The sequence below is a fragment of the Ochotona curzoniae genome, unplaced genomic scaffold, assembly GCF_017591425.1.
Source record: "Ochotona curzoniae isolate NIBS_2020 unplaced genomic scaffold, NIBS_Ocur_1.0 contig_1, whole genome shotgun sequence".
Classification (NCBI taxonomy): Eukaryota; Metazoa; Chordata; class Mammalia; order Lagomorpha; family Ochotonidae; genus Ochotona; species Ochotona curzoniae.
The window spans coordinates 33,365,714-33,380,740 of NW_024464918.1; positions in this window are offsets into that span (position 1 = coordinate 33,365,714).

Below are 15,027 nucleotides of genomic sequence, written 5' to 3' on the forward strand. Positions count from 1 at the left end.
GAATGGCATCCCAATGGCTGCGACTCATTTACTTCTCAGTTGAGTGGGTGGCCATTGGCTCCTCTTTTTTTTGCCTCCAGTGTTGAATGGTATTTTATAGCTCTTTTTTACTCTAAAGAATTTTAAAAGTTAAATTGAAACCCAATATATGCAATCCTCCTTAATTGAAATTTCATGCTGTATAAACCTTAGGATATATTAGTCTGGTTTCTAACTACAAAGTTTTCTTGTTATTCTTAAATGAAGAAAAAAATGAACTTTGGTATTTGTTTATGCAGACTGCCAAAGTGACCATTTTAAAATAAAAGATTAACATTTTAAAAATCAAACAAATCTACTATCATTGTGAAAAATTTGAAAAATATAGGGACAAGAAAAGCAACCTCATATTTCATGGCTTGCTGATGTATGTGATTAGCATTGTGGGGTGCTTCCATGAGGACTGTTTTAAAGTAAACATGGCCAGAGGTGGGGTCGTCTAGGAAGTGAGCTTCCCTTTCTTCGATCCCTTGCCATAGGTGATTTTCCCTTTTACATTTCAAAATGGTGGCCAAGTGTCTCTTAATGAAGGAAATTAATATTAACTTTTACATGAAAAGGCTGGAAGTGAAACTTGCCAAAGAAATAGCAATGCTCACTGAACTATTTGCCAAAAGAGCTTCACCGAGCAGCAGGCTCTGATTGTCTAGGATCTTTGTATAACTTGAAAGGAGAAGGGGTTTGAGAGCCACTCCCATAACTGAACCACAGATAGTTGTATGAGAGCTTCTGTACTCTGCTATCTCCCGGGACCCCAGGCACTGTCAGGACACCTATGGCGTGGGTGGGGGATGTTGCACTGAGGCTGGCCCAGATTGGGCTCAACTTGGCATCAAATGAAAGAGCACCTCTGATGTTCAGAGACTAGGCACAACTGCTGATGAGCACAGCCCTCAGTGACCATTTTGGTCTACCGTCCAAGGAGGACTTTGAGGCAAGGGGATCTCTTCCAAAGGCCTTGGCCCAAATCATCTCTGAGATTTGAACATGAACTTGTAGAAAAAGAGTACTCTACAAACCTGACTGCATTGTTTCTGAACCTTCAACTAAGTGGGACTTAGGCAGAAATACTGTGGTTTAGAGACACATGCACTGTGATATTTTAGAATAAATTTGTTGCCACTGCACATAAGCACTCAGCTACAATTGCATTCAGGTTAGCTCAGAACTTTCAGATAATTGATTTGGTGTCCCCAAAATGGCTGGGATGGAATTTCCTTTCATCTGCAGACTCAGGGAACAATTTAAATGTATTTAATGAAAATGAAGTAGCTGTGGTATTTGTTGAAATCTGGAACAGTGATTCTGAGAGTAAACTAAATTACTGCAGAGGTTCTCTGGTTCAAAGCATGTCTCTGGCTATTTGTCAATATCTGTCTGACCTTGAGCAAATGGCATTGTTCTGTCACTGCTGTTTTGCCTAGCACACGAGGTCAATAATCATACTGTAAGTGTTAATATTTTGTGTTTTGTAAGTGTTAGTATTTTAAGAAATTCTTCTCTCATCTGGTTGAGTGAGCTGTTTCTATTTTAATGATGCTTTTGACTTCCTGCTGTGATCGTACGATTTTGCTCCTTTATTATGGTGAAGAATTATAACATTCCTTATTAAATTAAGTTTATATTATATTGATTTGTTCATGACACATTGTATCGCATACATTGTTTGAATTGTTAATGTTTTATTCAGCTTTCATATCTATATTTCTAAGAGTGATGTAAATCTGTTTTTGTAGTTTGTCAGGTTTGGCATGTAAGATTATACTCACAGGTTGTTTGAAGGGATTACCTGTTTTAATTCTCTGAATCTGTAAATGTAAAAGAAAGATTGCTTTTTTTCTTGTACATAAGTTAGGGTAAGGCCGAACATGTGAAACTCTTAGTGATCTTTTTTCAAACATTTTTGGTGTTTATTTAGTTTTCTAGGTAGAGTTACAGAGATATAAAGAAGGGTAGAGATCGCCCATCTTTTGGTTCATTCTCCAAAGGCCATAACAGCCAAAGCCAGGAACCAGCAATTTCTTTTTTTTTTAATTGATTACATTGCATTATGTGACACAGTTTTATAGGCACTGGGATTCCTTCCACCCCTCCCCAACGCCCCCCCCCCCAGTGGATTCCTCCACCTTGTTGCATTACCACAGTTCAAATTCAGTTGAGATTCTTTGATTGCAAGCCATCTACCAAGTATAAAGTCCAGCGTCTTATTGTCCACATAAGTTCATTGGTTTCTTGGGGAGACCATCTCTGGTCTAAAGGTAGAGCCGGCAGAGTATAATCCTGATCAATTAAAAGCCCCGACATTACATCAGTAACATTTTATAATGTTATGGAATTAGTTGACATGGTATTGAGTAACAAATACGTTAAAAGAGAAAAAAAATGCAAGTTCTGACATTGACATTTCAATTATTAGTTTATATATAACTGGTTTCCATACACCTTAAAGTGGCTATAGATTGCTATTCAGCTGTCTCATGTCTATTTTAATTTTACTATTTAGCAGTTTATAGCGTTGAAGCATGATTTTGCTGAACCTGGCTGTTTTTTGAATAGTCTAACTCTATAACTCTAACAAGACATATGTCAACAGTTTAAGTGAACAGTTTTAGGAGGGGTGTGCAGAGAAATCTTCAATACCCTAGTGAGGAGTAACTAATCTTTGTGTCCCATTCAGTGAGTTATAAGTGCATCCCTACTGACCATTTCCTGTCTGTTTCTAAACTTTCCTTGTTGTTCTCTGTCTATTCTAGTTTTTTTTTTGTCTATTTATTTGATTGTTTGTTAGTTTTGAGCATTTCTGGAGCGATCCTGATGGTCATTGCCAGTGAGGGTGGGGACCCAAAGTCGGAACTAGGCAAGGACCAGAGAAAGCTTGTCTCCCTAGTTCCGAAGGAAGTTTACTGTTCTGTTTCTGCGGACTGCTCAGTGCTCCTGATTGTCGTTCTGATGACCATGCAAGGCAGGATTTAGGCTTTTTCCATCCCATGTGGTAGATCCAAATGGGGGGTGGGTGACCTCAGAGTTTTTGGCCTCTGAAGGCACTCCATTTCCCTGTGGTCTCCTTGGCAGTTGGGATATAGTCCTCGGTGCTCGTACTGATAGTCCTTGGTGAGGATCTGGGAGTCTTCAGAGTTGGGGTACAAGCCTCCTGTCTGCCTGCTCCACTCTGGGGTCCGCCCCCTTGCTCTATGCATATGACCTCCTGTTAAGAGGTTGTCAGGATCACTCCTGATTCCCCCATATGCCTTTGTAGTTTTGCTATTGTCTAATGCTGATTCGAGTCTGTTGTCTATGAGTTACCAGTTATGATCCTGGTAGGTTATACTTCCCGTCTTCCTCACACCTTTTAGGGTGATGTAAGATTTCTCTGCTCTCCCTCCCCATTTCCAAGTAGCATGGAAAGTTAGAGTTTGCAGGAGCAAGCTTTGAACAGCAAGATCTGAAGGGGCAATGGCAGGAATTAATTACTAACACCCAGCAGCATAGGGCTTTTCTAAGGAGTCACCAGCAACTGAAAAATGGATTTAGGGTCCAAAATCATGGGCTGTGAAAGTATATTGCAATGTCCTCCCATTCTTTCTGTGGGCAAAAGCCACTGGAATCCAGAGAATGTGGAAGCCCGCACATGAAACCCAGGTAAGTTGTGTTCCCTGGACAGTGAGAAAGGTGGGAAGGGTGGAAAGTGGATTTGGAGAAGGGACTGAGAGAAGGAGGATCTCTTGTGTATCAGAAGACACTGAATCCATGGTTGATCAATAACACCATCAATTTGTAAGTCAATTGAAATTTCCAAAACCTTACATATGTACTCATCAGAAAAATGTCTAAACTCTTACTTCAACAAGAATTTATTCAATGTGCCAGTCACACTGTTTTTTTTTTTCTTTTGCACTTTGTAGGTTGGTCTCCCTAATCTCAGCTACTTTATACTCTAGTCTCTTTGGATGTAATTTGGATCTTAGGTCTTCCTAAAATTTTCCAAAATATTCTTGTTTTCCAGGATCTCTGCCACTGTTCTATTTTTTCCTCCTCAAAAGTTTCAAATTGCCTTGGATAAAATGCATGTGGACAAAATATTTATTGATGTTGGATCAAGCTAACTCATTTATTACTCCTGTCTCATGGATTGTACTCATCACAGTGAGTAAGTACCCAGTTCCAAAGGCTGTGCCCTAGGGCTTTGTTCTTTTCAGGAACTCTGTAGGTCATGGTTGCCTGGTGACTTCTATTGATGTATTTAGTACTCAAGTGTATGGATGAATAGTATAAAACTTTGATGTTATATATAACTTTTGAAAATTCATTTGGTGATGGAATTCTCAAAACTTTTGGCTATTGGAACATGTTGAGTTTCTTGTGACACAAATGATGATTTAAACAACTTGGCACTGAGGCAATGCCACATCTTGAAAGCATCGTGTAAGAAGGAGGCAGTGCAGTAAGCTGGTTGATATGGTGGATGTGCTAGACGTGGTGTTTGAGTACTGTAAGCATCACAGATCAGATTACTGTTAGTGAAAGAAGCTCATTTTTGAGTTTTCAGAAAAAAATATGATTTCCTAGTATTTTAAAAGTCTTTATCATCCAAGGAAAGTAAATATTTGAGGTAGAAGTCTCCCTGCCCAGGGTGAGAGTATCTGGAGATGGGGCATTTGGGAAGTGATTCAGTATTGAAGATCCCTCATGAATGGAATCAGTGTCCTAACAAAACAGGCTCCAGAGACTCAGCCTGCTGGCTCTAACCCAGCCAGGAGGGGCCATCTGTGAATGAAGACGCAGCCGTTCCCTGTGTGAGGGGTTGGACTTGCAGCCTCCAGGACTGTGAGAAATAAGTTAATGATAGTTTAACATTTTGAATACACTAAGACGAGGGGACGTTCAGTAACATGTGCCAAACAGATGAATGAATGAGACAATCCCTGTGCCCCAGGGGTTTATTGTTGGAGGTGACTATGAACAGAGGAAAACAACTATAACAGGAAAAATGCTCAAAGTGGATGTACACAAGCACATAGATACATCAGGAGGTCCTGAAGGAAGATCACCAGGTGCTGATTCTTTAGAAGAATTAGCTCATTCTTTTCAGTGAATATGAAAGGACCCCTCTCATTATAAATATCTATATAATTCTGTGTATTTCTAACACATGTGCACTGAGGAGGGAAGATTTATATATGGTTGAACTATCCATATTATTTTATGTTCAATGAAGATATGAAGATTTTTTTTTCTTCATATTAACTAGAGTTACTGGAAGCTATGGCTCAACCCATTGTGTATGAACTTTTGTAAAATATTTGTCTTACATTAGCCCAGATGGAATAAATCTACTAACAGAATAATTAAACAAGACAGAAGATTTCAAAAAACACATTTATAAACAATCTTTGAAAACTGAGTAATTCAATGAATTGATGTCTACATTCTATGCATCCAAAGAAGCATTATTGCAATTAAGTTCTCAGTCTTAAAAAGTATCTATTAAGTATAAATCAAGATGTATATGTATGTACATATATATATTTAATTGAACTCTTCTGTATGAGTTGACTAATATATGTAATATATATAATATTTTATCTGGGTATATATATTATAATATATGATATTATATATATTAGTCAACTCACACAGAAGAGTTCAATTAATGCTTTTGAAACTAATGATATATTTTATGTCATTGTAATTATAGCTATGTTAAAATAGGGAGGTTTTCTTATTTTTCATCTGGAAACATGATTTGGTGTAGACCAAGTTTCTAGAAAGAAATGTGTATTAACTTATACTATTTGAGGATATTCTTATTCTTCCTCAAGCAAGTCATAAACAGTCACTTCCTAATGGCTTACCTACAGGACAGACTTTAGTTTGGGCCATTTCTTGTCTAGAAGAAGATGGTTAAATTCATATCTATAAACAGGCAGTAAGCATTGCATGATTATATTTAATTATTAATGCTCATTCTGTTGATGACCAATATTGTGTATCATTAAAGATGGGGAAGTGTTGATAGACTGGGACATTTGGCCTTCAAGTAGTAGTTACAAAGATGTTGACTCCTAGATTTTTGTTCATGTGAAGCTGTTGCTTTCACCACACAGAACTGCATCCCTCTCCTTCCTTTCAAAATCATATTTTCTGGTTTTTCTACGGCTCTTCACATCCAGACATAAACAATCTTCTCAATATCTTGTTGATTTACCACCTTAAGGTTAATTCTGAAAACATCCCAGTGTGTCTTAGGTATCTGTGCATAAAAGAATTACTTAGTGGGTTGCAAAGATTGAACTTTAAAGGAGGCTGTGAAAGAGTAGGATGGGGTGGGAGCAGGCACCGGAAAATGATGACTCCCCAGACCAGCTTCACTGCAATGGAAGAGCCCCGCTTGGGTGGGGTTCCCATACCCACGGGGATCTGTGTTTGTTTAGTTTACTGCTTTACCTCTGTCTGGGAAGAATGTAGCACATGGTAGGCCCTCAATAAATATTTGTTGAACAAACAAAGTGTAACAGTTAGTTTGGTTAAACCGAAAGATAGTTCTTAGCACACAACCTTGCCCAATCCTGTGGGTCATCTTAACTTGTGGTTGAAGTTAAAAGCGAAGAGCAAAGATGTAGGTTTCGCAGTGCGCTTGGTTAGAGGAAACCGTAGGCCCTCAGAATTGTATCCTCTGCTTGTTTAGAAAGGGGACTTACACCATCATTTGCATGTGGACCTTGTTAACATTGCTAAGTTGTCACCGAAAGTGTGCCAGAGAATAAAGATAATAGGTTTCTTTGGGGGCTGGAGGATTGCCCAAAATACAGGTTGTTCAGTTGACAACAGCAGTTAGTCCTGTGCTTCATGAGGGGAGTACTGAATTTACCTGAGTATTTTTTTTCAGGGGAACAGATATCATTAGCTCTGAAACTGTAAAAGATGGATCTTGAATTTTAACATTTTAGAAGACATATTATGGTTTTTGAAGGTTGCTTCTTTTTCAGTGAGATAAGCTGACCTAAACATGTGAAAAGATGAAATTGTCCTCAGTATGTGTTTTGTGTATTGTCTTCAGTTATTTGGGGTAAAGGGCTAGTTGCTATTTTTAAATTTCTGGTCTTTCACAGAATTCTTGAATGGAAATAAATTTTTCAAAAAGATATCATGGGTTTTCAAGTTGCCGGAATAGCCTCTAAACTTCATCTTCAGTTGTATACTTACTTGTAAGCTGGCAACAAGTCGGTTGTAGACTGGAACAGGCTTATGGGGATCCTCTGAACAACATTCTTCTTTAGGAAATGTCATTCTGGGTGTTACTGACTTCCAAACTCCAGCTACCCAGACCTTACATGGAGACCACATATTAAACAAGCAAAAGGAAATGCAGTGTGTGATCAGTTACCAGAGAGAGAGACAGTAATCATAATTGATGAATAAGGAGTGATCCATAATTGAACATCCCTTTGAGGTGTTAGTGGGACCTGAGGCATTTGAGCAGCAGGGTGTGAGGCAAAAATGCATCCTAGGAAGAGAAGACAAGATGATAAAAAGCAGAGACTAAACCCTAGGGGGCTGGCTGAGGGAATGGGTCGTCTTGATTTAGAAGAGAATACTAAGTAGAGACTCGGGCAGGCAGAGTGCCAGAAGTGCTCTCCTGTCTGCAGCCTAAGATTCCATCTTCTAAGCCCAGGAATCTTGGCTGTGATGAGATATCGTGTTACCTCATACAGCAGGAGAGGAATTGCTGATGTAATTACAGTTACACATGGGCAGGCCTTAAACCTGACAGATTATCCTGGATTATCTCCATCTGCCCAGTGTAAGAAGTCAGCCCTAAAAAGCAAAATTCAGGCTGATGGCATAGAGATTCCCAGCACCAGAGGGAATCAGGGCACCCTGCTGGCTCTCCTGGAGACCAGTGTCTCTGCAAACACGTGGCCAGGGGATGTTTCCTGCCCCTCCTCTTGCTTAGGAGCCGCTGTGACTGAGAGCAGTGTTCAAAGGCTGAGGAGGATCTCTAGTAGTCTCTCTCCAGCTCAGTGAACTCACTTGGCTTTCTTTTTCTTGAAATGGAGTTGTTGAAGTTGAAGCCTAAATCTCACATTGTCTCTTGTAAAGGCATGTCTGAGGACCATGAAAGAAAATGACAAATTGGAGATTTGAGGACATTCCGTGACTTGATTCTGTGTTTTACGAAATGCCATCTTCACTAGTAGAAAAATGTGCCTCCGAGTTCCTGGGGAGACTTTGGAACAAGAACCCTGCTCCGCTGACTTGGAGCTTCTTGTTTAACCTCATGGAGGGCTTTGTGGCTGTAGCTGCCATCACCAAGCTGCATTTCCCAGGGCTGTTCCTCTGTATCCCTCTGCTGAAATAATGACAAAAACCTTTTCTCTTGTTTTCCCCTCATTATAATTTGGACAGACTGGAACTCCAAAACAACCAGGGAAAATTGGAGAAGTGCACAGAAGATGTAAGCAATAGGGACAGCTTGGTGAGCAAAGCCCATGATTCTATCAGTGCAGAATGATCCACTGTGCATCTGTGCTGGAGAGCAGCACAGCCAGCCCCGATTCTCAGGAAACTTGCTCACGTGCTGGCCCGACTCCCTGGGACTGCATGTAGACACAGCCATGTGAACACACTAGTGTCAGTGCTGTTGTGTAAACATACAATCTTAGCAAAAAGGAACTTCATTACTTTCTGATTACAAAAGAAGTTTTTGTTTTTCTATAAAACTTGTGGTTGATTAGATTATAAGGAAGCGAATTAAAAGCCCGTAATCATCCCATCTGTTTACCCGTGGACACATGAGGATACTACAAGAAGTTCATGGGAAAATGGAATTCAAAGATAAGTTGATTTTGGTTCCAAAATGTTTTGAAAGCTATGCTTTTTTTCCCACCAGTGTTTTGAAATATCCTAATTTTTTATTTCTTATTTAAAATATTGTTTGTTTATTTGCTAGAGAGACAGACAGAGAGAGAGAGGTGGTATGTTTCCACCCACTGGTTCACTACCCAGAAATGTCTGGGGCTGGGCCTTGTGGGAGCTAGGAGCCAGTAACTCCATCAGAATCTCCCAGGCGAATGACAGGAATCCGAGCACTTGGACCATCACCTGTGCTTACCAGGATGTGCATTCGTAGGAAACTAGAGTCACGGGCTGGAGCCAGCATGCAAACTCAGACACTGGAATGTGGAACTAAGTGTCTTAACTACTAGGCCAAATGCTCTAAAAGTGTGGTGTACCTCTGTTCCTTTTGTTACAAAGAAGATGATTTCACTTTTATTGCATCGTCAGTACCAGGACATTGGATGTCCTGTGCTGGAAATATTAGTTCTTACATCCCCAAAATGAAAAGGCCTAGACATCACTTCACAGTTGTTAAGGGTCCAGTGTCTTGCACTGTTAAGGCTCTGATGTCAGAGGAAACAAGCATATTTATTTTAGCCAGGGCAATATAATTTTAAATGATTGAACTTAAAATACTTCTAGTACAAGTATGCACATGAGATTCATACTCTATTTTACTTGACTGCTTCTTGTAAACATTTGAACTTGTAAGCATCACTTTGGGTCTCACATAACACAATAGTCAGGGTCTTCATGTAGCATGAAATTACATAAATATCTAATCAAAGGTTATCCTCTTCATATAAACACATCATGCATTAGGGAAAACATAGAAATATGGCCCAATATTAAATAAGAAGTCTGCAGATGGAACACAGTTATATAACTCTTTTGTCAAGGTCATGGGATTGAACCTTTTCATCTTGTATTTTCAGAATATCAGTTGTCAAAACAGAAGTCAAAAATTCCCATATCCATTAGCTCTACATTAAAATACCTATGGTATGTAGAAACAGACAACAAGGCATATTACTGAAGGTTAATTGGTTGTATCAACAAATGCATTCTAGGATAATGAAGTGGTCTGGAAGAAATGGAATCAAAGATGAGAGACCAAAGGAAAGGTTGAAATGATAGTGCGATGCATGGAGCCATGTCCAGGCTTAGTGAGCCTCTCAGTGAGGAACCTGCAGGGACAAGGACTGAAAGCCAAGCAGTCAAGAATGCTGAAAAGATATCTTACCTGTTACCCTGCTGTGTCTGCACCCAGGCCTGCTGCCCAGGCTCTCCAGCTTGTTCCTCAGACACATAAATCTGGCCCAATAAATCACTGTTCCACCAGCGATGATAGCTGTTCCAAAGAACAAACTACCAGGCACCACCCCTCCAGTGCTCTAGCTTTGAAATATGCCAGAATGTTCTTGGCCTGGACTTGCACGAGTGAATGGATGGGGAGAATTAAACACTGCTGACTGGAAAATGATTTTTTAAAGTGTTTCCAAGGAGGCATCATTTTCTTTTTCCCAGGAGGTCATTCAAAGAAACCAGATAGACAAGCAGGATATCTTGTGAGGGGACACAGAAGAGGTGTTTCATAGAGTTTGTTAGAGCTATCTGACATATGAGGTCTATATTTGGGATAAAAATTAAAATATTATAAATATGCAGCTGAGATTTTTTTTGCCGTGGTTTTAAGGTTTGCTGGAGTACTGTTTAAGAATATTGTGTTTTCTTGGGACAGCTAAAGAATTTTTTGGTGAAACATCTTAAATTAATCATTTGAGTATTTCCTTAAATTGGATTTGGCTATTTCATTTCCAAATTGTAAAGTAAAAAGAACATTTAAGATCTCCAATTTATGTAATTTCTGCTTAGTTTTCCTTGGAATAGACCTCTATGAAGTATATTCTTCACATTTTTAATTATTGTTCTATGATTTTCATATGACTTGTTTTTCATATAATCTTTTAGAATGTAAAATGAACATAGATTGAATTTCTGTAATCTATACTTATCTTAGTGTAGTTAAAAAACCTTTTTATTTATTAAGTTTGTAAAAATTAGATAAATCAACAACTGCCTGTAATTGTCTTCAATTCAAATCTGTTGTAATCATAACATCTTTCCTGGGTCCAACTTATGGCACAGTAGATTAAGATACTGCCTGCAATGCCAGCATCCCATTTGGGCACCAGTTTGAGTCCTAGTTGCTCTAGTTTAGATCAAGCTTCCCTCTAATGCTCTTGAGAAGGAATTGGAAGATTGAAAGTGGTTCAAGCGCTTGAGACCTTACTACCCACATGGGAGACCAGGACAGAGTTCAGGTTGCCGGCTGCTACCTGCTGTAGCTTTTGCCACTGAAGCTTTTTGGGGGAGTGAACCAACATCTCTCTCTCAATCCCTATGTGTCTGTCTGATTTTCCCTCTTTCTCTACAACTCTGCATTTCAATTAAATAAATCTTAAGAAGTAAAAATAATCTTTCTTCAGGGTTTATTTTCTTACATGGTCATACTTGCTGCATATTTAAAGCATTTCTTTAGAAGTAATACCTACATTCCAAAACTACATGTGTAATATTAGAGAAAGCAATTTGTAATGTATGTTAAAGCTATGATGTAAATTGTTTAATGGTAACTAGTCACTAAGAATATGTTATAGCTTATTATAGGAAAGTTCTGCCTAATGTTTGAATCTTTATGTGAGGGTGGGTGGGTGGGTGATAAATTTGTAATGGAGAAATCTACTTTTTAACTCCTAATGTTTATTTCTCCTCTCCAGGAACCACAGACTAGACATGCCAGTGTTCTTTACAGTTGAATGTTGTCAGGCAACCAAATGCTGTCTAATTTCATATGGATAAGTTGATGCATTATTCTTTCAGACTTCATGCATTAAAAAGCCTGTGCCATTTCCCATGGTCTTTCTCTCCACCGTTTTCCTGGATGTGTATAGACAGTCTAGTAGGGGATTCTCAGATCTATGGGTAAAATGATCCATGGAATGGAAAAAGTCTGAGACCCTGAGAATGCTGAGAGGAAACTCAGAATCACATTTTGAGGGAGAGATGAACTGTTATTGTATACGTGACTGAGATGTTGGGTTTGTTTGTACGGGAGTTTATTTGCTTACCCTGACAAATCCAATTAAGAAATAAGAGGTTCAGTATGTGTTATACATGTTGGGGATATTGAGTCTTATTTTCTTAGTAAATTTACATCAAAGTTAAAGAAGTCATGTTTCTGGAGCAGGTGTTGTGGCACAGTGGGTTCAGCCGTTTGTTGGGATCCCAAATTAGAGTAGCTGATGCAAGTCTAAGCTACTCCATTTGGATCCAAATTCTGCTAATGCGCCTGGGAGGCAGCAGATGATGGCTCAAGTACTTGTGTTCCTACCGTTCCTGCAGGAGATCCTGGCTCTTGTCTGGCCCAGCCCTGTATGTCTCAGGCACTTGGGGAGTGAACCAGTGGCTAGGAAATCCAGAGGTGGACTTTACTGAGCCCTGTTTCACTGGAATGCTGAGGCCATGTGTGGATCCATTCTGTGCTCTGTAGCAAAGGGGCCTGTGTAATAGATGCACATCCAACTGAAACAGCTCCTTCAGACCTTAACTGTTTTTCCCCGTCATCTCAAGATTATGGCACCTCTTTTGTAAGCAGTTAAGCACGAGGGCTAGGTGGGAAGCAGACAGCAAGCACTTTTGCAAGGACCTATACATTATCTTCCTTAAAGTGAGTCAGGATTATGTGCACAACTCTGCTGTAACTTGACTTATTTTCCAGAATTCTCCTCAGTTTTTCATGCAAATGCACTTATATTCAGGGATGTTTGTCTCCAAAAAGAAACATACCTTAAGCTCATGATGAGGCTTAGAACCTAGAAATAAGCTTAATTATAGCGTAATTACTCCTAAATAAACCTAGTCTAAATTAAGTTAGGTACTGTTCTTTTGTGAAAGTGTTACTACAGAAACCTAGTGGCTTCAGACATCAACATTTCTATTATATCATGATTTTGCATGTCAGGAATTCAGGCAGAACTCAGATGGTTATTCTTTAATCCTTCAAGGTATTCACTGCATTGCTTGGTGGTATTCAGCTTCTAAGTTGGGAGGACTAAGCATCCAAAATAGCTCCACTCATGTGCTTGTTACCGTGGTAGGGCTGCCTAAAGAGCTGATGCTCTGGCCTTCTCCATGTAGTCTCAGAGTCTATGTTTATTGTCTATGCAGCATGTATTTAAACTTCTTACCTGGAACTTGGTGCCTCATGGAATGGTTAGTTCTGTGCAGAAACTTGGCTAGACTGTGGAATACAGATGTTTAGTTGAGCACTCATCTGTGTTGTGAAGGTGTTTTAATTTTATTTTTTAGCTTTATTTATAATTTATTTATGAAAGGCAGAGTTATGGAGAGAGAAGAGGGAGAGAGGAGAGCGGGGGGGGGGATTCTACGTACTGGTTCATTCCTCAAATGGCCACATTGGTCAAAGCTGGGCTAGGCTGAAGCCATGAGTCAGGAGCTTTTTCTAGGTGTCCCACATGGCTGCAGGGGTCCAAGCAGGTTGGCCATCCTCTACTGCCTTCCCAGGAACATTAGCAAGGAGCAGAATTGAAAGTGGAGCATCTGGGACTTAAATTGGTGCCATAGGGGATGCAGGCACAGCATCCTGGGGGCATTTTAGATGTGATTATCATCTAAATCCGTAGAGTTTGGCTATCCTCTGCAGTGTGAGTAGAATTTACACAATCAGTTGAATTAGTTCAGAACAAAAAATATCAGGCCTAGGAAGATAATTCTGCCTCCAGAGGAGTTTGGAGTTGACACTGCTGCTAACCGACTCTTGCCTGGGTCTCCAGCCTGTGCTTCTTCCCTGAACATTTGGACTTACGAATCTCTACAACAATGTAAACCAGTTTTTTTGTTGTTGTTCATTGTTTTTAAATTGTATATTAGCAGGCTGTCTGCCTGTCTGTCCTATTTGGTTTGATTTCTTTGGACAGTCCTTATACACTCCAGGAAGAACCTTCTATGAAAGAGAAAGGTGTCAGTTTCTTAAAAGCCTCAGCCTGGAAACTGGAGCATCATCCCTGTCACCAGATTCTATTGAACAAGCAGTCACAAAGCCACACAGTTTCCAGGAGAGTAGACAGGCATTCCACTTTGGAGCACATGTAAAGGAGGGAGAGAGAGAGGGAAGAGAGAAAGAGAGAAAGAGAGAGAGAGAGAGAGAGAGAGAAAGAGAGAAAGTAAGTCTGTCTCTTGATTCACTCCAATAATGCATTAACAGCCAGTACTGACTGGGCCAGGATGAAACTGGAGCTGGGATTGCAATTCAGTTTTCCCATGGAGGTATCAGGAAGGTAATTTTTTTAAAGCTGCCACCACTGCCTTCCACATTAGAAAGAAGCTGGTCGGGATCAGGAGCAGGGGTTACATGTCAAATCCAGACAATGTGGGGTGAAATGTTGCTGCATGAATACTAAATACTAGATACTAAACTTGTGGAGGAGTTTGTCTGCTCCTCCACAAACTTTTTATAGTAGCTTGGTATATCTTGTTAAGGATAGTTGAGACAAGGTTTTTTGGGTCACTGCAGCTCAGTGTACATAAGTACCAGCTTCTTCACTGAAGCACTGAAAAATCCATGTCTCCACATGCTGAACGTATTTACTGTGAAATACAGCCAGTGGTTGAGCAAGTCACAGGACCTCAGTACCCTGATGTAATGTTGGAGCACTAAAGATTGCTAGGCCCCTTCGCTTGACAAATGAGAGATGGAGACTTAATTAACAGGTCTTGGCAACGATTTTTTCCTGTGGCTGACATTTTAATATATCCCACTCTATCACTTCACAGAAGCAAGTACTTTATATCAAATTTCAATGCATATAATTGAATATTTCAGAAATAATTACCTAGAATTATGAGCTAAATATTTTCACCATTACGTGAATGTTTAAACTTCATTCTATGATTATAGCAAAATATTTTATAGCATATAGTGAAGTAAATTAAATACTTGCCAGTTTGTAAAATTTATATCCACATATGTGTGCTGTGTTTGGGGCATATATGATACGTGTCTTAGGTATGCCCTGTTTGGTTTGAGGAAGTTTTCACATGATCTGTAGTAGTCGTATTGGCTTAGAG